The following is a 23,255-nucleotide window of genomic DNA, read 5'->3' as shown; positions in this document are numbered from 1 at the left end:
ATCGCTCTCTTGTGGGCGCAATGATCTCTGCTCAAACACCTTCTGCTCTTAAACGCTTACATTAACTGGGTAATTCAAGCAGCAGCTAAGTGTGCTTCCAAATACAGTATTTTAGAGTACAAAAATCCTCCCCAAAGGAGGTTCCGTCTTGGTGTCTGGGATGTAGAGACCCAGTAGGCACTAAGCCCTGCCAGGACAGGAAGAGAAAGCCAAATAAGGGCTTGAGAGCCCATTAATATCCATGACTGCATCTGTACTGCTGGATCCTGGCAGCTTCCCAAGTTCCAGGTCTACACCTCAGCTATGTCCCAGCTCCACAGCAGCATCCAGCCTCCCCACACCACAGGGACCTTCAGCCCATGCTGGAGGGCAGGCGCAGAGCGGTCTGAGAGTCCCCCACTCCGGATGCCCAAGGTGTGCCCAGTGGTTTTCTAGACCGACCTTGGAGAAGGCAGATCCAACACTGGCACTGCCACAGGTAGAACCGCCTGGGAGCCAGCACCACGCGTGGCTGGAGCGTGAGTGAGCAGGTTCTGTCACACCCCAGTCACGCGTGACATCGGCAGGGTGTGTGGGAAGGGCTGCCAGCGACCCCCAGGGGAAAGAGGGCACCTGCAGGGGTGGGTGAGGAATGTGGGGTGCTGCTGGTCCGCTCCTGACTGCAGGATGCTGTAGAGAAAAGGGGAGGTGAGAGCCCCCGTTACACTCAAAGGGACAACAGCAAATTCATGGAGGGGGAGCACGTTTCAGCTCTAGTTGGGGAAGGACGAACAAGAACTGGCGTGATGTCAACAAGCAGGGACAGATCCGAGTGGGCAAAAGCCATGCCTGACGCTGGGCTCAGCTCTCTGCTTCAAAGGCAGTTAAACAGCAACCGGCGAAGCAGGGAGGGGAACTGTACAGCAGCTCCAGGAGCCACGGCACAGCCTGGAAGGGGCCAAGTGACAGCCCAGGACAGAGTTTATGCCGGCTTCCCTGGCACGTGCAGCGCCTGAGCCCTGCCCAAGGAGCTGGTCTGCTTGTCTCCACAGCGCAATCAAAAGGACCTCAGGACAACGTTGGGCAGCAGGTCTGGGACTGAGTCCTGTCCCCAAAAGGGTTCACAGGCTTCAGAGCCAGAAGCAGAAAGCACACTGCTGAGAGCAGAGCCAGGACCGCGGACTTCAGGGATGCCGATCCCCGGAGGCTCGGCCATTTCAGCCCCACGTTACAGGTCATTCTTCAGGTCACCACAGCCCTGCCCTGGCAGGTGGCAGCTCCTCCTTACACAAGTGCTCCTGGCACAGACCTCGCAGCAGCCTCCCCTGACTCTGCTCTAGGTCCTTGTGCTCCATCTCCTGGCCCCGTGCCCCGGAGCAGCCACCCCCTGCCACCCTCCACCCATCTGGCAGCCCTCTTCATTTATCTTTATGCCTTTAATCCTTTAGTTAAATGGCGCAGCTCTGCACTCAAAGCTGGAAAGAAACAGCCTAATGGCCATTAAGTTCCCCTTCAGAATATTAGATTCAGATCCATCAATTTTACTTTGTAGAGAATATTTGCAGTAAAATCAGAGCAGCTCCCAGGTGCCTTGACAGCCCAACAGTGTTTTCTTCCTAGGAGCAGCTGTTCAGAAAACACATCGGCTCAGGATTTACTGACAGTTGGCAATACAAGACAGCTCAGAGCCACGAGCCAGAGGATGCCACCGGCTCCTGTCACCCGTGTCAGCTTCCGTGGAGAAACCACGGAGCCGATAGAACAGGTCGGCTGCTATAACCCTCCGGCTTTCCATCATCCGCCCACGGCCTGCTGTCGCTCCAGCCCTGCCCTCACCGAGGGAACGCTGGTCACTGGTGTGCAGCCCACTTCATCCCCACTGAGGACTGGGAAGGCTGCCCCAGCAACGCTGCAGACAGTGCAGCAGAGCTGGCCAACTGCTAGGGGAAAAAAAGAGCAGATTTCTCTGACAGAAGCCCAGCGAGGAAGGCAGCGGGACTTGCGACATTGCCCAGCCAGTGCCACCGGCAACAGGTGAGCGGCACGTTGAGGAGAGCAGGCGGCCTCTCCCAGCCTGGGGAGCGGGTTGGCAGGCAGACAGCGTGGTTGTGCAGCCCAAGCAGTGCCAAATCCCTTCCAGAGGGACCTGCAGGTTGGGCGTTTTACCCACGCAACGTGCTTACGGCTTGCAGAGGTGATGCCAGGTCTCTTCCTTCCCCTCCTGGAACCGGAGCCATGGGGAACAGTCCTGAGCACACGTCCCAGGAGCTCCCCAGGGGTTCCCTGATGCTCAGGGAAGAACACAGCCTCACCCAAAGATTGGCACATTTTCATAGAATTTGCACATTTACTGCCTGCAAGGAGCAGGCTGGGGCTGTGCTGTTAAAGGCAAAACCAGAGGTGCAACAAGGCAGAACCTGCTTCCACGCGGTCCACCTGCCAGGACACCCTTCCCCACCGCCCGTCCCACGCACCAGCCCCACCAGAACCACCCAGGGAGCAAAACCAGAGGATGTTTGCAACTCTGCCACCCCCCCCCAGCTGCACCCCCAAGGACTGGCACACTCCTAACCACATTAACAGCGAGGAACACCACCAGATTGATTTTTTTATTTTTATCTTGCAGGGGCCTTGCCCGCCTAGCCCCAAACTGGGTGTTACTGGGACAAGCTCCCACTGGGTGCAGTTCTGCTCAGCTCAGGATCTGTGCCCCAAGCTGACAGGTCGAAGGGATCGGAGGCCTCGAGCGCCTCGTTACAGCATCGCAGCCTGAGCTGGGGGTGACGAGGCACTTGCAGTGCGTACGGAGGGAGACTCGTCAAGTAGACAGAACCGGAGTCGTGCTTCCCCACGTACTGCAAACAGGTCTGCCCTGCCAGCCTGAAGATCTTACCTCTGCTTTTGGGTAGATTTACGGCAAATAATAACAGCTGGGAGAAAGCAGAATATCTCTGGGAATGGCAGGGAGGGAGGGATGGGAGCCGAGCGCTGGGGAGTCCCTAACCACTGTCAGACCCACACCTGCCGCTGCCGACAGCTTCTACCCTCATGTTTAACATGAGGCTCTGCACCAAAAACTGTCTCCGGCAAGCCCAGTCTTCCCAGGGCTGGGGAGAGCCGAATTCCCTCTGCCGTGGGCAGGGCGCACCCACACTCCCGGCACCGCACGGCGAGTTCCCGCAGCTCCAACTCTTCCCAAGGGGGTTGGGATTTAAATCGCACCAGCTCCTTCGCGGGGCTGCTTTGGCCCTTCGGCTTGTTCCTCGGCCCCAAGGCTCCGGGCGATTCTCCCCGGCTCCCGCACAGACCCACAGCTCCAGGAGGCAGAAATCAGCTCCATTTAACTCAAAAGTTTCTCAGCTCCACACCCGCTCTGGAGGCCCGGGGGGATGGGCATCCTCGTAGGCGCCCCCCAGCACACGGGGTCTCCCGCAGACACCCCAGCGCTCCCCGCTGGACCAACTCTAAAATCAGCAGTTTTGCAGCAGCTGCAGAAATTCCCTGTTTTCGACTTCTTCTTCCCCAGCACGCCCATCCCGATTTTCTCATCTAATAACGATATTTCTTCCAAAAATCCCTCCCCCCCCCTTTTTTTTTTTCCCCACCGACCCAGCCTGCTACAGACCCCCACCCTGGGGACACCCCACCTTCCCGTGGGCCCCCCCCCATTTCCCCGCAGGCGGGCGAACCCCCCCGGGAGCCCCACCCGGCGCCGGTGGCGGCTCAGACCGGGGGAGGTGGGGGGGTACCGGCAGCACCGGGAGCGCTCACCCCCCCCCCCCCCCAACCCCGCACCGCCCCTGCGGAGCCGCTGCCGGGCGGCGCCCGGTGCAGCCCCGGGGGCTCCGTTCAGCCGCCGCCCCGGTGATTCCGCGATCAAACTTTCCCGGTTCCCCCGCCCCGACCCCCGGCTCACCTGCGCTCCGGGCGGCAGGCGGGGGTCTCGCCCCCCCCCGCCGCGGCTCCGCCAGCCCATCCGGACCGGCCCCGTTCCCGGCTGCTCAACGGCGCAGCCTTCCCCGACCGGGGGAGCGGAGCGGAGCCGCCGCCGGCGGTTGCGGGGCCGGGGTTTGAATTCGTCCAACCCGCCCTGATTGGGCTGCGGAAAGGGGGGGGTGAAGGGGGGGGGGGGCCGGGGTGGGGCCCGGGATTGGAGCGGGGGGGGGGGCGGAGTGTGGATGCGGGGGGTGGAGGGATGCGGGGGGTGTGGTAGCGGGCGGGGGGGGGGGGATGCAGCGGCTGTGAGGAGGGTGGAGGGTGTGGGGGCCATGCGGGGAGGCGGGAGAGGTGGGAGCGTGGGGATGTGGAGGGGGGTGTAGTGGCGGGGGGATGCAGGGGGGTGGGGTACTCTGGGGATGGAGGGCGTGTGGGGGGGATGCAGAGGGTACCTGGGGATGAAGGGGGGGGGGCGGTGGGGAACGTGGTACCCTGGGGATGCAAAAGGGGGGGGATGTGGGGGATACAGAGGGATGGGGTACCCTGGGGATGGAGGGGGTGTGGGGGGATGCAGGGGGATACTGAGGGATGCGGTACCCTGGGGAAGGGGGGGGGGGTGGGATGGGGTACCCTGGGGATACAGGGGAGGGGTGAGGGGATGTTTGGGATACAGGGGGGTGGGGTACCCTGATGATGGAGGGGGGGGTGGGGGAAGTGGTACCGTGGGGATGCAGGGGAGGGGTTGGGGGTGTGGGGGCAATGTGGTACCCTGGAGATGTCAGGGATGTGGGGAGATGCAGGGGGATGGGGTACCCTGGCGATGCAGGGGGGTGGGGGGGTGTAGACATGCAGAGGGATGAGGTGCAATGGGGGTTGCAGGGGGTGCGGGACATGCAGGGGTATGTGGGACCCTGGGGATGCAGGGGAGGGGCGGGGTGTGGAGGGGATGTGGTACCCTGGGGATGTGGGGGATGCAGGGGATGTGGGGGATGCAGGGGGATGGGGCACCCCAGCGAGCCATGGGGATACAGTGGGGGTGGGGAACGCAAGGGGATGTGCTGTCGTGGGGGGGGTGACGCAGGGGAATGTGATGGTAGAGGGGTCCGGGGGGCTGCAGGGTGGCGGGGGGCTGCGGTGGGTGTGGTACTGTAGGAAGATCTTGGGGATCCAGCGAGGGGGGGAAACTGCAGGGAGGAGAAGGGCGGGGGGGCTGCTGTGGCAAGATGGGGGGGTGAGGTGGCTGCAGGGGCAGGCGGTACTATGGGGGGGCAGCAGTGCCGTGGGGAGTGACCATGGAGGTGTGGGGGTGCCAGGGATGCAGCGCGGTGGGGATGCGCAGGAGTAGGGATACAGGACAGAGGGGTGACCTGAGGGACGGCTGTGGGGACACGGGAGGTGTGGGGGTTGTGGAGCAGGGGACGGTGCTGGGGGGTGGATTCTGCTGCGAGGATGCAGGGAAATTTCTGTGGTGCCGGGGAGGGGGGGGCACAAGGAGAGGTGCTGCGGGGAGGATGGGGGCCCTGAGGGAGGGTGCAGGGTGACAGGGTGCCATGAGGAGGGGTGGCTGTGCAGGTTGGACAGTGCATGGGAGCCACGAAGGAGTGTCCCAGGCGTAACACAGCATTTGTGGGACCAAGGGGGGGATGGCACTGCCCAGAGCTCAGCACAGGAGGTGGAGGGGGGCAAGGGAGGAGGCAGAGCCAGGGGAGTGCCAGGGAAGGGGACACAGCCTTGAAGCAGACCACTTGCTCAGACAGGCAGGAGGGATCCAGGCTAAGGCCCCACAGGATTTTTCGGCCGGGAGAAGATCCCTGTCAAACGCCAGCATGGGAGTTACAGCATTGCTGCTGCCTGTGCTCAGCACCAGCTGGCAGCTGGGAGCATCCTTCGCTCTCCAAGATTAGCAGAGCTGCCCTGTTCTGCTGGGGCATTCCCAGGGGACTTGCAGGGCCAGCACGGGGTGACAGCCAGGACAGGAGAGCAGCGATGGAGCTGCTGGTCCTCCCCAGCTAAGTGCTACACCCTCAGACCAGCCCTGCAGCCAAGCACAGTTGCTGCGACTGCACCACAGGCATCCCCTGGCTGGATCCATCCCTCCGGCTCTCCTGAGCAATGCACCAGAGCCAGCTTCCACATGAGCCCAGGAGCTGAGCTCGGAGAGGGTCACCACCCTCCCTGTTTCTCTGTTTCAGCCTAAGGGGGCTTTGAGCTCTCGAGCCTCCCGTGCACGCTCCTGTCTCCTGTCCCGGCATCTTCTCAGACTGGAAAACTTGGGCTTTTGTCCTCTGCAATGGTACAGAATAGATATACAGTGCAATAAACGCATTAGAGGGGCATCCAAAGCTGTGGGTACTGCTGGTGGGTGAGATGGGGTCAGCACAGCTTCTGCCGATGCTCAGTCCATGCTTGTGGGCCTGTGTCCCGCACGCACACGCTCAGGTTTCTTCTGTTCCCCACAGTGGGTCCCGCAGCCATAGCACCCAGCCGAGCTCCTGGCCGCGCTGGGTCACCCCTGCCAGCACTGGCCCACGCTCCTTTCCCGGGGGATGCTGGCTCTGGGGACCACAGGGTGTTACCCCTGTGGCACTGGGTGGTGAGAGCCCGAGCTGTGCCCAGGGAAGGTCACTGCACTGCGCAGTGCTCCTTGTGACGCTTCTGATGTCAGCACAGGCGCCTTCCTGCAAAGCCCTTTTTCTCTGAGCTCTTTGCTCCTGCCGAGCAGATGAAGCGCTGGCTGTGTGCTGGCCCTGGGGGGTGTTCCCCCTAGTCTGGGCAGCCAAGCTCAGGGCAACCGCAGGATATGCACAGATGAATTGGGACAGGGAGGGTTTGAAACCCTCCCAGACCAGCGCCTGTATGAAGCCACAGCCGCATTGGGACTGTCACAGGGGAGCCACTTTCTCTCTGCGTCCCCTCCATAAAGCAGCAGCTCCCAGGGAGTGGGGGGCTCACGCTGCCAGATGCCCCACAGCTGCCCGGAGTCGGACCCTTCCCCAGGATGGGTGCTGGGTGCTCGGGGCACTCAGCAGAGAGGGCACGCTTGGTTTTGGGAGAACACACTGGCCACGTCTTCCTGCCTCACACTCCCGTGGCTTTGAGAGGAGGAAAAATCACCAGCTCCTCACCCTCCCCTGCCCGGGTGCAGAGGATGTAAACACAGCCCCAGGGTCTGCTTCGAAAATAGGTGATTTCAGAGCAACACGGTTGCATCTGTGCCACGGAGGGGGAGAAAACCCTGTGATGCTGCAGAGGAGGTACGACGCCAGCCTGGTCCGGAGGTCGGGGCTGGCACTGAAGCCCCAGGCAGGAGCTGCACAACCCTCCGGAGAAGGTGCAGGGGTGCGACAGAACTGGCAAACAGCAAAGGCAGGACCCTGCCAGAGCCGTGGGGCTCCTGTCCCAGGTGTCCCCGAGGGCTGGCACCTGCTCCATGCAACTCTGGAGCCACCTGAGATCAGTCCCCGCTGCACTTGCCAAGGCCAGGATGAGTCACAGCTGCTACAGAATTCACACCTCCTGCGGGTCCCTGCTGGTTTCACCCAGCGAGCATACGCTGGCGCGTGATATAGCCAAGAGAAATCATTCCTGGGATCTGGGGAGCCTTAACCTCTGTCCCCAACACTGGGAGGACCATGAAGAGCCCCAGCTTTTGGAAAACCCCCCCAGAGCTCTCAGGGGACAGACCAGGTGCAGAGCTGAGGGGGGGTTCGTGCTGGCACAAGCTTTTGGACATGCTAATGGCATTTTCCCCTCAAATCAGAGAAGACAGCTCTCTGCAGCTCCTCAAACCCCACGTGCAGCACAGCAAAGCTCCCACCATCCATATTCCCCCACCCTCTATTTCATCCTGCCCTGAGGCTGTCAGGGCCAGCTTGCCAGGACCAGCTGCTGGGCTGCACGTGTCAACAGCAAAGCCTGGGTCAGAAATTCATTGTGGGCTTCTCATTAAATGGGAAGAGGTGCCCACTGGTGAGCCAGAGACCTTTGCTTCACAGGCAGTGCAAAGACAAGCTTTAATAGGGTGCTCCCCCCCACTCCATTGTATAGAAAAAAATCATCATTTGTATTTGCTTAAAATTTCCAGCCCTTGCTCTGGGAACAGCCCGAGTCATCGCATACCCGAGGAGGCTGACAGCAGCTAAGAGGGAAAAAAAAAAAAAAAAAAACCAAAACTGTGGAAAAGTGTTGCTGTGCACCGCTTATGTGTATCTATGGTTACAGGAGATCGTGTCAGAGGATGTAAGACGTTACCGGGGAAATCAGACGTGATGGTGTCAATAGAGACTGCAGGAGCTCATCCTCCATCAGGGCAGAGTTTGGATGCTCGGTGCAGACCCACACAGCAACCGATGGGCATAAAAACAAATGCCAGCCATTTGGAGAAGGAACCATCCTACACACAGAGAGTGAGGTGGGCCTGGCAGGGAAATGCGAGTACCACCCGCTGCCGCAAACGCTTGGCATCTGTTCCCAGGGAAATTTAAGCGTGTGCCGAAGAGCTGCTCCTGCCTGGGCAGTTATTGCGTAGTTACAGACCTCGCTACAATTAGAGCTTGTCAGGATGTTTGAATCTAGCACCGCATCCTTTCCAAAAGCAAACAGTTCTGGGAGAAAGGATTCTTTCAAAATCATAGGATATTTTCAGTGTATTTTAAGAAAATGGTTTCATTGAGTTTCTGCTGCATTTGCGTTTTAAAAATTGTGATATTTTTGGATGTTATTCTTTTTCAAAATATATGTAAATCCCATCAAATAGTTCCAGTTACCAATTAGTAGTATTGCAGCAGCAGAGAGAAAACGAATGAAAGCCGTTTTTAAAAAACACCTCAGCTGAAAGCATACCAGGGAAATAAAAGATTTAGATCAAGGACGAAATAAAACTAATGTATTCATTTATTAATCTGTAGTCATTTCTCTATTAAGGGTTGTTTTGAAAACCAGCAGTACAAAAATGACATGAAAGTGTGATGGCTTTTAAGGGGTAATGCAGATGTGCTGGATCCTGCCTCCTCGTGAGATTTCCAAGTCTCTTCCAGCCCTCCTCTCAGCTCTCGGGACATCCTTGAGAGTTTTCCCAAAGGTGTCTGCAAGCTTTTTGTGTCTTGTTGCTGACAGATACCGGCTGCGGCATGTTCAGCCACATGCTCTAACCTGCTTCAGACTAGGCGTGCTGTGTCAGGATGCTTTTGATTTTGGGCATCTGCCTCTAGACACTTTAACATGGATGTGATGTTTGGAAGTGCTGAGCACTTTCCCTGTGGAAAGTAAATTGCTGATGGCATCTGCAGCTGCTGCCCAGATCATAATTCAGAGCTGACAATTGGAGTGTGGCTATTTTTTTAATGATGTTCCATGTCTCAGTTGTGCTACCGGCTTCTCTGCTGATGCCATGAACGGAGCCACAGCGGTGACTCCGCAATTTAAGAGCCTGCACGTTTCACACGTGCACCTTCAAAACCCCCTCGTGCTCTGGGAACCGTCTCCCTGCACGCACGGAGCTCAGCCACGTGTAGATGAGACACCGTCCCACCTCAGGTTGTTCCCACACACTAACGCTTCATTTCAGAAAGAACCTTTCCAAGTGGTATTTCCTCTCCATGATTTCTGGCAGGGGGGAAGTAATTTTAAAGCATTTGACTTAAAGAAGCTTTTTTTTTTTTTTTTTTGGTAATGTGGGGGGATAGTCACAGTCAGAAGAATCCACACATTTCTTGGTAACTCATCCCTCCAACAAGCCTGGCTAAACCTCCTGCTGTTTGCTTCAGTGGCACCCAGGGAGAGCTCATGGCACTTTGGGCTGATCTAATAAAGGAGAAAAATCATTCTGGAGTCATTCACTGCAAAAATGAACCATCTCAGAGGCTTTGGAAGATGAGATGAGCGTCTTGAGAGACAGCACAAAGCCCTTCTCTTCCATGGACCTGTACCTGGGCCAGGCAGGTACGTTCCTGAGATGAAATACACCTCATTCAAAAAAACTTCCACCTCTAATGAACTGTTCTTAAACGAGGTTGATGCATTGGTCTTGGCACAGCACTTTCCTTGTAGCTGTAATTTGGCAGTGAACATTTTGTATGCTAAAGTCTGGAAAGAAACAACCCTGTGCCAGAAAGCCCAGGGAGGACAATTTCATCTGGCAGCATGGGCTGCATCCCTAATAGATGCCATTTGGTGAAGGAACAGAGGACCAAAGTGCACCGAGGGAGTCACCGGGGACGCGTTCAAGAGCTATCCCTGACCATCACATTTCATCAAAATCAAGCATAAAGCTTGGAAATGGCTGAAAAAAATCTTCGGTGAAGAAATGTTTGGTCTGCAAATACACTGGCTAAACTCAAACACAACGGGATCAGCGGGGCAAAGCCCTGAGTGCCTGGAGATAACAGGTCTGAGACAATGACGTAGCCCGTTTCTCCTCAGGTTGTCAAGACCACCCCTACGTGTTGATGGTGTCATGGTGCTTGATGCCAGAAGGGACGAGCAGCTCATCTACTCTGACCTCCCACATGATGTGGGCCAGGTACCTACTTATCTCATGACTGGCCAAGACGTCTGTTGCCAAAAACCATCTAATTCAGACCTGAAGCCCTCTTTAGCGGGAGATACCACCACTTCCCAAGGACTTTGCTCCTGAATTTAATAGGAGCATTTGTAGAGTCTGTAGGCAGGAGAGACAGGAGCAGGCAAGGCACCCCCCAGCTCCCGGGGCAGTGAACCCCAGGGGACAGCCAGGACAGCTGGCACGATGCCCTCGGCTGGATCCAGCACTGCTCTTGCTCTGCAGGGACAGTGCTCGCTGAGGGGCAGGCAGCAATTACATGGCCACAAACCCACCTTGGCACACTGTGCTCCGTAGAGTGACCGGAGCTTTCCAAGGAGACATTTCCCCACTCATTGGCAAAAAGTAGCTCCTGATCTCTGGCCCCACCTCTGTTCTCCAAAACCTCCAAATAACCCGGGTAGCAGAGAGGTCCATGTCGCAGCCACTGCACACAATGGCCCCACTCACAAAAGATCAGGCCACTGGGTCCTCCTCACCCAGTGGCCATGGCAATGCAGAATGGCCAAAAGGCTTCCCAGGGCTCTCCGGAAAGGCAGAGGAGAGGGGATGACAGACATCTGGGTGGGCACTGCCAGACACCAGCTCCTACAAAAAGAGGGTACGTGGGGAGCTCAGGCAGGTCCCCACTAAGCTGTCAGGAGCTCATGTCCTCTACGGCCAACACACCTCAGGTCACACCAAGACCCCAACAGTGGGTGCATTCCTGCACCACGGAAGGGCAAGGGGAGGGAAAGAGGACCATGTCCTTGTCCCTGTGCCACACACAGGGGGTCCAAGGCCAGATGGGACCCGCACAGGACCCCACAGGGCACTCCGACCGTGCCTGTGTGGAGTGGACCTGCCTCCTCCTGAGGTCCCCAGGGAGGGATACAAATTGCTTTTTCCCCAACTGAGATTATTGATTGTGGTCAGGCCTGTGGCTCAGAGCTCACTAATGAATTGTAATTGGAAAGAAGTTCCACTTTGACATGTTTTATTTTATTTATGTCAGGATTTGCCATGCATTAAGCTAGGGGCTCATTAAATTAGTGAGGCAGACAGTTTCCGACAAGATGGCCTGAGCTGGGCAGACTTCAGCTGGGGACTGGCAGCAGCAGACCCGGGGGAGACGTGGTCTGCAGAGAGACCGGGGGACCTCCTGCTTCTCCGCTCCCCCCAACGTAGGCAAGAGGCTCCAAGACTGGCATGGCCAACACTTCTCTGGGCCACCTTGAGCCCTCTGCTTGCCTCATATATCCCTTGTTCCCAACACCTTCTCCAGGGATTTTGCCCTCCCACGACAATCCCTTCTTGCATTAAGGGTGAGCACGTCGTAGGGCACCAGGTTGGGTGTTGTCTGCCCTGCAGAGCCCTCTTCTGCGCCTGGCTCACCATGGAGGATCCATCTCACCCCTCCTTCACCTCACGTCTGCTGGCAGTCATGGTGCCCTCTGGCCTCCAGACAGTCTCCAGGTCCAGACAGGACCTGAATTTATAATACTGTGAAAGGCAAACCAAACAGAGAAAAAATCTCTCCCTATCCAGCCTGCTGCCTTCCCACATTGCCCTGGCCTGCTGCCGCTTCCCAGGCTCGCCTTCACTTGCTCCAGAAAGTTCCCCCATCCCTGTTTCTGCTCCCTTCTCCATTTCTTCGCCCAGCTTTCTGCCATGTTTCTGGAGTAAACACTCTAGCCTCCCCAGTGGTCCCTGGTTTACCTTCAGGAGGGTGTGAGTAGGAAGTCAAACGCCTCTTCCTTAAGCAGACGTATGTGATGCAATGATGCATAGAACAGGGACCCAGGGTACCTGGGAGCATGCTCCCCCACTGCGGGCTGAGCCCAGCCTGCACCCACAGGGACAGCAATCCAGTCCCTTGCTTCTCCTGGGCGTCCCCCAGCATCTCCTTGCAGACCTTCCATCCCCAGTTCTGGCATTCCCCAACAGACTCGTGGCGGTTCACATGGTTCAAGTTGTGTAGTGTCTAACTTCTGCTCAAGACCTGCTGGAAGAGGCCAGTTTTCTGACTCTGTTTAGGATTTTCACAGTGCAGGGAACGGCTCTCCCTTTCTAGGGAAGTGACATAGTGGAGTTCAGTGGTCAGTGGGTGGGACAGGCCACGATGCCCTGTCTATAGAGCATTTGTACATCCCTGAGCCAAACTCCATTCCTAGGAAAGCCGGAGAGGGAGAGGGGAGGAAGGGGAAGGGGAAGGGGAAAGGGAAGGGGAAGGGGAAGGGGAAGGGGAAGGGGAAGGGGAAGGGGAAGGGGAAGGGGAAGGGGAAGGGGAAGGGGAAGGGGAAGGGGAAGGGGAAGGGGAAGAGCAACCAAAAGAGTGGGTGAGCATGAACCAAGAGTAAACAGGCCAGGAAAACCTTCCACTTAAGCAAAGGGTGACCTGAGCCTGAAGACTGATGGTGACCTAAAAGCTGAAAAGGCAGTACATGGTTAGGACAGTTCAACAGAGCAGGATAAAGCTCTGCCTGACCCATGCACATCTATGCAGCCTGCTGGCCTAGCAGACTGTGCTGGGACATGCCTCTCCAGTACCATCCCAGTATCACACGCTGGGCTGTTGACAGGGATTTGCTGGTCTCTGAAAGGCCAGATGGAGAGATCTGGCTCACTGTCCCCTCTCCCAAGACTGTATTTAATCCGGTGCATGTGCATTCACCTTACTTCTAAGCACCAGCATAGTCTTGATATTAACCACAGACTCAGAAGAGACCGTCATTCATCATCAGAAACAGGCAGTGTCTGAAACCAGCACAAGTACCTGGAGATGCCACCTGAAACTCTGCTGCAAGTCAAGGCCTCCAAGAATGCAGCTGCTAAATAGAAAAGATTCAAATGAGAATTTCATCTCTGGGTGAAAGCAAGTACAGCAAAATGGACAACACCAAGGGCCACAAGATAGATTTTCTATCAAGGTCTGCTAATTAATTAATGTCAAAATTAATAAATCCCTAAATTGGGGCATGAAATATGCTTAGTAGAAGATTAGGTGATGAAAACCAAGCCAGTTATTACTGATATTTGCTATAGAAAGTGAGAGCACTGTGCTCCCAGGAAAAAATTTTACAGTGCTCATAATGGACACAAGATTTGAGTAAAATACTTGATTTCAGATGACTTGCAGAATCCCACCCTCAAGGCAACATTGTAATGGAGATCAAGAGACTGCCAAACTGGGAAAAAAAAAAAAATAGAGGGAAATTACAGATTTAAGCAGAGAAAGAAGCATGCTGCCATGTGAAGCTGAGCCAGAGAAATCTGGGGGGGGGACAGTATAAGGGACTGAATCAAAAGCAGGGCTTGAAGGAGAAATCAGAACAAGACTGTGAAGGCCAATGGAATAACACCGCAGGAATCACAGTGCATCAAGTGGGGAAGCGACTTGGACAGAAGCAGCCTCTTCTCTTTTTACCAGTCCAGATAGATTTCCAGTGAGCAGAGACTTCTGGCTGATACTGAGAACAGACGGTACATATGAAGAAATAAATCAGAGGAGGGTGTAATGTACCTGTAAAATATGCAGAGAGGTGTGGCAGCAGCCAGACATCACAAGATTTATTAGCTGGAATTGTTGGAGAGATGTCTATGTTCAGGGACAATTATACTGAATAAAGATGGAATAATTGACCAATGAATAATTCGATCAATTCACAGAATCACAGAATCACAGAATCATCCAGGTTGGAAAGGACCTTGAAGATCATCCAATCCAACCATTGACCCAACACTGACAGTTCTCAACTACAGCATATCCCTAAGTGCTATGTCAACCCTACTCTTCAACCCCTCCAGGGATGGGGACTCCCCCCCTGCCCTGGGCAGCCCATTCCAACGCCCAACAGCCCCTTCTGCAAAGAAATCCTTCCTAAGAGCCAGTCTGACCCTGCCCTGGTGCAGCTTGAGGCCATTACCTCTTGGCCTGCGGCTGGTTCCTTGGCTCAAGAGACTCATCCCCCCTCTCTGCACCCTCCTTTCAGGTAGCTGTAGAGGGCCATGAGGTCTCCCCTCAGCCTCCTCTTCTCCAGACTAAACCCCCCCAGTTCCCTCAGCCGCTCCCCATCAGACCTGTGCTCCAGACCCTGCACCAGCTCCGTTGCCCTTCTCTGGACACGCTCGAGTCATTCAATGGCCTTTTTGTAGATCTGGTGCTCGTGTCAATGGCCTGTCTGAAGTTAGTCTATGAAAACTAGAAAGAAAATACAGTCGCATGGAAATCTTCCAACTAAACCTTAACTAATACCCTGGGTTCCCGTGCATAGGTGATTTAGATGGGAAGGTGAAATAAAACCGTCATCTGCTTTGGTTTCAGGAAAGGAAAAAACTATTCTGAGACTGAAAACGTTCAGTTTACTTGAATGAGACAAAACAGAAAAAGGAAAATAATGACACAGAGCAACAGCAACATTGCTCATACGCATGTTCTGATCCCTGTTAGAGGGCTGACAGAGAACTGTTTATGAAAATAACTAAATTATATACTATTTCAGCAATATTTTAATCACAACCCAGAAGTGGTCTTTCTAGAAAGTGCAACAGCTGAACAAGACCTGACAGGTCCAGCTGGGATCTGCTGACTCGGGCGTCAACTGCAGAAACAAAATTTTGATTGTTAAGTGTCAATATTTGTCTAAAGAGTACAATATTAAACACATTAATTTATGTTCAGGGCCCTTAAAAAAGGCAGCCTTAAAAAAAAAAGGTGTGGGGGGGGAAGAGTCTAGTTCATAATCCTTTGTGGTTGTACAAAATTATGAACCAAGCGCATTAGAAACTCAGGCTGTTGCCTGCTGAAATGTTGTTTAATGGAAGCTTAAAATCAGACAACCCGGCTGTAGCTGCTGTGCTGCGTGGAGAGAGGGAAAGGGCTGGAAGGGAAATCAACTGTAAGAGTCTGAAAGAGATGCAGAAAAGTCACCGGATCAAACGATAGCAATGGAAAATGCGGGAAAATTCAGAGATAAAAACCTGCTCCAAAGACCTACACGACAATGGACGCAGCTCTGATGTGATGGGAAATGTTTATATCCTTACTGGATAACCATCGTTATTTAGACGTCCCTCGGAAGGGGCTGACATCTGGCCCCAGAGCCACCTACCGCAACGGGACACCCCGCAGGGAGGGGTGACAACCCCCCGGGGCCCTCGCCGTGTCTGCACCCACGTGGAGCCCCCCCAAGCCGCGAGGATCCTTGCGGCACCACAGGCCGGCGCGTGCTGGCCAGGGATGCTCTGTGATACCACGCCAGGGTGGGGGCCGCTCTCAGAGCCCCCCCCCAAGGCGTCAGGGTGCAGAATCTCCCTGCAGAGAGGCTGGGGCTGCTTCGCACACCTCTTGAGCAAGGAAAGGGGCTCGTGGGTGGTGGGAAAGGGTCCCCCCCTGGGCTGTGTCCCCTGAGGGTCCCCGGCCCAGCCTCCCTCTGCCTCCAAGGACAGCCGGGATGACCATCCCGCGCCCGCTTGGAGGCAAACTGGCTCTGCAGGCAGCTGGGGAGGGAGGTTGGGGAGCACAGCATCATCCATCACTGCCATGTCTTCTGCAGCAGAGAAACACCCTGTCTGAAAGGCCTCATTAGCATGTAAACGAGCTGCTCCTAAGCACAGCTGGGGCTTCCCCCTCCAGCAGGTCACAACCACGAATTTCACAGAATCACAGAATCACAGAATCATCCAGGTTGGAAGGGGCCTTGAAGATCATCTGGTCCAACCATTAACCCAGCACTGACAGATCCCAACTACACCAGATCCCTCAGCGCTATGTCGACCCTACTCTTAAACACCTTCAGGGATGGGGACTCCACCACCTCCCTGGGCAGCCCATTCCAACGCCCAACAACCCCTTCTGCAAAGAAATCCTTCCTAAGAGCCAGTCTGACCCTGCCCTGGCGCAGCTTGAGGCCATTCCCTCTTGTCCTGGCGCTGGTTCCTTGGCTCAAGAGACTCATCCCCCCTCTCTGCACCCTCCTTTCAGGGAGTTGGAGAGGGCCATGAGGCCTCCCCTCAGCCTCCTCTTCTCCAGACTAAACCCCCCCAGTTCCCTCAGCCGCTCCCCATCAGACCTGTGCTCCAGACCCTGCACCAGCTCCGTTGCCCTTCTCTGGACACGCTCGAGTCATTCAATGGCCTTTTGGGAGTGAGGGGCCCAAAACTGAACCCACTCATGAAGGGGCGGCCTTACCAGTACCAAGTACAGGGGCAAGATCCCTTCCCTGTCCCTGCTGGCCACGCTAGTGCTGATAAAATATTTCCTCGTAACCACTGCAGAAAGCCGGGATGCTCGAGCCCCCCAGATCCCCTCAGAGGTGAGTCTGAGCGCCCACGTGCTCCGGACTGTCAAGGAGCATCAGCTCCACAGCTCAGCTCTGGCCTGGAGAGCAGACGCTGCCGGCGCAGCCCGCGGCAGGGCAGGGCGAAGGGAGAGTTAACCCGCCTGCCCCTCCCATGGGCAGCTGCTCCATGTTGGAGACTCTTCTCCTCACTCCATGTTGGCATCTGCGCGGACGAGTGATCAAAATTGCTCGCTCACGGGAGCACGCCATGACGGAGGAGCAGCTGCTCCAGAGCCGAGATTTCTAACTCTGTGTCTCACCTAAGGTTTGTGCACCAAACTCAGGGAATAGCTCTCAAACGTTTCCCTCCCCAAGACCTCAGGAGAAGAGATATTCGCCAAATCCAACTCGCCGCGATGAAAGCTTCTTGCTTGATGCTACAGAGGGAGAGTTCTGCTCTGATTTTAACCGGCTTCGTTAGGGTGTGAAGCTGTTCCCAAACTGGTGTTCCCCACTTCCCCCAGTCTGTGGGCGTGCCTGAGACACCAGCCACTGGATATATCGTCCTGCTGGAGCTGCTCCTCTTTGCACAGCTACATCAGTCACTGCTGTGTAAACAGGAGCACAGGTAAGTGCCAGAGCTACCAGGTGACAGAGCTGATTTCCATGGTCCATGAATATTAACCTATTCAAATAAAGTTAAACTGCTCCAACAGGAGATGCTGAACAGAGAAGGAAGGGAATGCCAGTGTCATAAAACGGCTGGGGATGGTTTTCTTGGAATTTATGGAGGAGAGAGTGATGCACACTGTGCTGTCCCTGGAGGTTTGCCACATCTTCCCCCAGGTCTCCGCAGTCCCGGCACCTTCTGGAGAGGGGTGGGGGGCAGGTGAGGGGCTTGGCAGGAGGACCTGCCTTGGCTGGTTCTTCCCAAGGATCAGTCAGGCTGGAGCTAACAGGGAGAAGCATCGCTTATGGGTGAGGTGAGGAGGAGGCAACCCAAAGAAGGAGTTGGGTGCGGAGCTGGGCGGACAGGGGCTGGGGCTGGGAGGTCGGACACCTACACAGCCAGCCCAGACCATCCCACACCAACGCCTGAAGCCATCTGCCACCCCTGCACGTGGTACGTGACTCTCCATTCACCAGAAAATTGAGGCTACCCCACCGAGGCAGTCTGGGGGGGACCAGGAAAGCCCCCCCCTCCGATGTCAGCAGGACAAGAGCTCCACGCCTCAAGCTGTACTGCAAAGCAGCAAAGCCAGAGAGAGAGAGATTCACTTTTATTTATAAAAGCAGGCCATGTTATTAATAACACGTAATGACTGTATTGCTGTATACGGCACTGTAAATATACACATCGCATTACAGAGCCAGGCAAATTCCCTGCTGCAAATTGCTTGCAATTTGCAGTCGACTGTGTCTATAATCATGGTGACTGCATGATTCTTGCTTTCAGCACTGGGAGTCTGGCAGGATAATGAGTGGCTCTGCTAATTGGAGTTCCTTTAACTAGAGTTTCCTGCAGGGGAGAATCACCCTCAAGGCTAAGCCTTCCCCCTCCGTGACAAGAGACCCGATCTTTCACCGATCAGCCCCATTCTGGCCTCAAGCCCCAATTTTGCTTCAGAATTCTCTGTGCACGCTGCATTTGTTTCCCACATCACACATGCTTAGTGGTGCACAAGCCGGACTCGCTTGGCTCATTAACAAATTAATGGCATTGCTTTGGGCTGGTCCCCATCTACTTCCCACTGCTACGACGCAGCAGATTTTAGAGGACGCTCTGTTCAGAGGAGCACACCGCAGAACCCCTCCGTGTCCTGGCCATGCTCCATGCAGCGGGTGTCTGATGGTGGTAGGCACCCAGCAGCAGCTGCTCCTTGGGGTGAAAGCCAAGCTCAAGGTCATCAAACACTATTCAACGCGCCGTAAGAAACGGACAGGTTCACACCTTCAAAAGGTTGAGATGGAGGAAGGATTTTTCAAAGGTGTCAGACTACTTAAGGGTACAGGCGGCTGGTGGGAAGACTCTCTACCCACTGGACAAAAGGGCGAGGTGTGGGACCCGTGCTCTGACTGGCCCTCAGGACATGCGGATGTATTCCCCACCCACCCAAGTCCAGCATGGCTTTGACAAGCAGCACCGAGGAGGAAAAATGCTCCTGAGTCATTCCTTTGGCTCCTGTGCTGAGATGGCTCTCAGAGAGCTAGAGGAACACTCCACTGCTCTGAAGATTTGTCTTCTTCTCTAATACTTGGTTCCAACTTGCATTTTGCTGGGCTGATGTGCCAGTATGGCCAGAACAAAACCACAAATCCCCACAAGGGACATGTAGAAGACCCCCGAGCTTTCCCCTCTGCAGGCTGTTGGGACTCAAGGAGAGGGGAGATGTCACCAATCCAGCTTCAAACTTCGCTCTGAAGACAGGAGGCAGATGAGGGCAAAGCCTCCCTGGTAGACACCGAGCACTGACCTCCTCGCCAGCAGCAGGAGGGCAGCCTGCTCAGGACCACCCATCCTTCACAGCTCCCACAGGTCCCCAGGATGTACCAGGTTCAAGCCTGTGTCCTCCACAATGGCTTTGGTCTCTTTTCCAGGGGATGTGGCAGGTCTCCTTCCTTTTTAACTAGCACCTACAATACATGAACTGGCAGTCGTGTTGATGCTCCCCAACCCATTCAAGGTGGTAGCAATTGCTCGCAGCAATGAACATGTGTGTCACATTGGCCACCTTCTGCCTACCACACTGCTCTGGCCGTGTCTCGTTCCTCTCATTCTGCCCGCTGGTCCCACACGGACATCCCACCACCACCTCCAGCATCTCACACGAGCAGGAGCAACACCCACCTTGAGCTTCTGCTAAGGGAAAGGAAACAGATTTACTTTGCTGGCCAGCCCTAACTTTGGGCTGGTCCCTCTACCCCCTTTCACAGGGTTCCTGGACAGTTGGGGTCCTGCTGCAGAAGCCCCACAGCTTCAAGGGAAGAGAGCATGGGGCAACCAGGTGAAGACAAAGCTGGGAAGGCCTCTTCTCCCAGGAGCCCTGACAGGGGCAAGCAGCCAGGCAAATCCCACAGCACTGGTGACGTGTGTGGGACCAAAAGCACCTCCCCACGCTGGGAGACGGCCCACGGGAATGTCAGACCCCCGCATGGAGCAGCATTTTAGCAGCCGACTGCTGGCAAAGCAGTGAGTCACACTATTCCCATGGCAACTCCACTTACCTTAAAGGCATCCTGGGGATGGGAGCCACCATCATGGATCGGTGAATGCCCAGCACTCTGGAAGATGGAGCTGGACCCCTTCCTCCCAGTGCTGCTGGGACCAGAGGGCAAACACAGGACACACCGGCAGGTCCTGCACAGCCCTGTAGCACAAGCATCCCCACGGGTCCAGGGGGGAGTGGATGGAGGTGGACAGGGGCTGCAAGGTTCACTCTCCCGTGGGGAGGAAGGCAGGAAAATCCTGACAGAGCTGCTCTTCTCTGTCTTGCCACGAGCTTTTCCTGGGAGGATGCAGCTGTAAGAGCAGTATGAGACAGACAGTGAAAAACTGGAGTCTGGCTGAGGCCACCAAGATGGTCAAGGGCTGAAGCACAAAGAAGGATGAGGAGAGGCTGAGGGAAATGGGCTTGTTCAGGGCTTGATCCAAAAGCCAAGGGCTTCCTTTTGAGGCAATACAGCACTCAGTGCAACAACACAGCAGCTCCTCTGGACCAGAGCAACCTGTTACACATAGATACACTCTTCCAGAGGTAGCTACCAACGGCCGTGATATCATTCCCAACCGCCCACGGTGGACAAGCACTTAGTGTGGGAAGTCTCTTTCAATGACAAATAAAGGACTTCTCTTGCACTGTTCGAAGGAGGCAGGTCTTAAATGGTTTAAACATTTTAAACCTCAGGTGCAGCACGACGTCCCCAAGCATCCTCCCCAAAGTGTCAGTCTCGAGCCCTCTCCTCTCCATCCCAAGCAGAACAGCAGCTGCACTTCCCAGGGACAGAGCTTCAGGCACAGCAGCCATGACCGGCTCAGCTTGATCAAATTACACTCTCCTGGGCTCGGTGCCTGCTTGATCCCATGAAACGTAACTAGATTTCTCCTAAGAAAAAATCAATAAGCTAAGTGCCAGTGCCAGCGCTGAATTCTGAGCTGCCCAGTGTTCATTACACACCCTGGCTCTGTGCAGCTGGCCCCTGTGCTCCTTGACTCGGGTCAGTCCCTGCCACTGCCGTTGGTGCTGTTACATGCATCTCCTGTCGAACGTCAATGGGAATTGGGGTTTAAGTCCGTGGGACAACTCTTAAATTGTTCGTTTCCAACCTGACTATATGTAGCCAAGGCATGTCTTACTGCCATGTACAATGCAGCTGCAGACTGAATGTGAAATTAAGGGAAGGAAGGTAGCCCATGGGCTACTTCAAATGAAAGAGAGCTGGGGGAGCACAGGATTCATAAGCCCTCACCTGTGACCCAAGAGTAGAGCCATCCAAATGCCCAAGGGTGTCTACAAAGTATGTGAGCTGGATTCCCTAATCTTTCCTCATCTAGTAGTGAGGGGATGTACAGAACAAGGGCTTTACCAGTGAGATTTAGTCAACCTGGTCAGTAGCATTGGCTGGGATTCACCTCTTGCTAGACAGCCAGACTGCACCAGTGAGGCCTCCATCGAAGGTGGAGGAGCCACAGGCAAAGAGCTCAGCTGTAGATACCCACAGGAGGAGCGATGAACCCCCACTCCCCAGAATCACAGAATCACAGAATCATCTCGGTTGGAAAAGACCTTGAAGATCATCCAGTCCAACCATTAACACTGACCGTTCTCAACTCCACCAGATCCCTCAGCGCTGGGTCAACCCGACTCTTCAACCCCTCCAGGGATGGGGACTCCCCCCCTGCCCTGGGCAGCCCATTCCAACGCCCAACAACCCCTTCTGCAAAGAAATCCTTCCTAAGAGCCAGCCTGACCCTGCCCTGGCGCAGCTTGAGGCCATTCCCTCTTGTCCTGGCGCTGGTTCCTTGGCTCAAGAGACTCATTCCCCCTCTCTGCACCCTCCTTTCAGGGAGTTGTAGAGGGCCATGAGGTCTCCCCTCAGCCTCCTCTTCTCCACACTAAAAGCACACCAGCGGTTAGGCTGGAGCAGGACGGTGATGCTCCTCCCGCGATGGCAGGGCTGGCACGCTGCTCCACCCGATCATCACGGACAACTGCTGCCACCAGACTCGCCAAGTCCACTCCTCACTTGCAGAGCCAGGCTGCAGAACCACACTCAAGAGATTCCTGCAGCAAGCTCTGATGTTGCTGCTGAGCCTGGCCAAACCCACAAAAAGTCTTTAATCTTGAGAGCCCAAAGGACATCAACAGCACCAGTTGCTACGTAAGCTGGTGGTTATAGGCACGCAGGGCTGGCCCACTCCCACCAGTGGGTCCTGTCACTTGGAGCATGTAAGGTGGCAGGAAGACAGCTGCTCTCTCTCACCCTATTTCTACAAGAGATGCACCCCCCAGCTCTCATGGGTTGGGACACCAGAGGTGGGAGGAGTAGCAGTTCCCAGCTGGGATCTCGAGGATGGTGCCAGGACAGAGCTGGAGATGTGCTGCTCCTCTGTAACACAGCCAAAGAATAATCAGCGTTTCACAGCCTTTTAGTGGCTGCTTCACACATCCAGCTTGGATCATGTTTGCTCCTTCTCCGCCTTCCACCTGGCCTCACACTAGCCTTTGCGTCCTCCCTTTGCTCCCACCCTTGCAGCTTCTCCTGGCTGCATCCAAGTTATTTGCTTTTTCGAGCTACATATGTGCATCGTCTTGGTGATGCAAGCACGTGTGGACGGGAGCACACGTGGACGGGAACACGTGGATGGGAGCACACATGGATGGGAGCACATGTGGACAGGAACACACGTGGACAGGAACACACGGTACTGGGCACTGCAGAGGACAAAGACAAGCACGTGCCTGCCCTGTACTGAGAAGCTCAAGGACAACACAAGAGACACCAATGAATACCAACAGAGGGACAGAGACTCCAAGGAAAGCTTCCCCCTCAGGAGAGTCCCCACCCATCCTGGTGATGGCCAGGTACCACAATTTCAGACACAGCCTGAGAAGAGTCCGAGCCCCACCAGCAAGCCTGCAAAGCTGCCGTTACCTTTTCCCTTCCTTTTGCCATCCTCCATCCAATTTAGACTCCAAAAGGTTCCTGTCTGAAACATTTTCTCAGTTACAGCGATCTGTATCTGAAGTACCAAATGCTTTTCTCAGATCTGAATTTCCCACGTCTGCTCCATTTTCCTTACTCACAGCTCCCTCAAAGCTGTTTAACTGAAGTATTTGGATTTTCTGGCAAAATGTATCCCAGTTGGCCTGAACCGCCTGTTGCTCCAGCTTCTGTTACTCTTGCTATTTGTGGAAATGTTGCATTTTAATATTTGTGCCATTATTTCGCCAGTAACAGAAATTACATTTAGGGGCCTGCAGCTTGAGAGACTGAAAAAGCAAATGCCGTGTTTGCTTTTT

At 55.2% G+C, this 23,255-nt stretch overlaps 1 protein-coding gene across 4 annotated transcripts in view; it reads right to left on the bottom strand.

The window, feature by feature from the left end:
• CTXN1 (cortexin 1) overlaps positions 1-4,063 on the bottom strand; it is a 43,162-nt gene extending 39,099 nt beyond the window's left edge. For all 4 annotated transcript variants that reach the window (XM_074808602.1, XM_074808601.1, XM_074808603.1 and 1 more), the window contains exon 1: positions 3,896-4,063. The gene's annotated coding sequence lies outside the window, so the exon portion shown is untranslated. The remainder of the gene's footprint in view (positions 1-3,895) is intronic.
• Positions 4,064-23,255: the final 19,192 nt, after the last annotated feature.

Source organism: Strix aluco, chromosome 29 (genome assembly GCF_031877795.1).
Source record: "Strix aluco isolate bStrAlu1 chromosome 29, bStrAlu1.hap1, whole genome shotgun sequence".
Taxonomy (NCBI): domain Eukaryota; kingdom Metazoa; phylum Chordata; class Aves; order Strigiformes; family Strigidae; genus Strix; species Strix aluco.
This window is presented reverse-complemented; position numbering and strand designations above follow the sequence as displayed.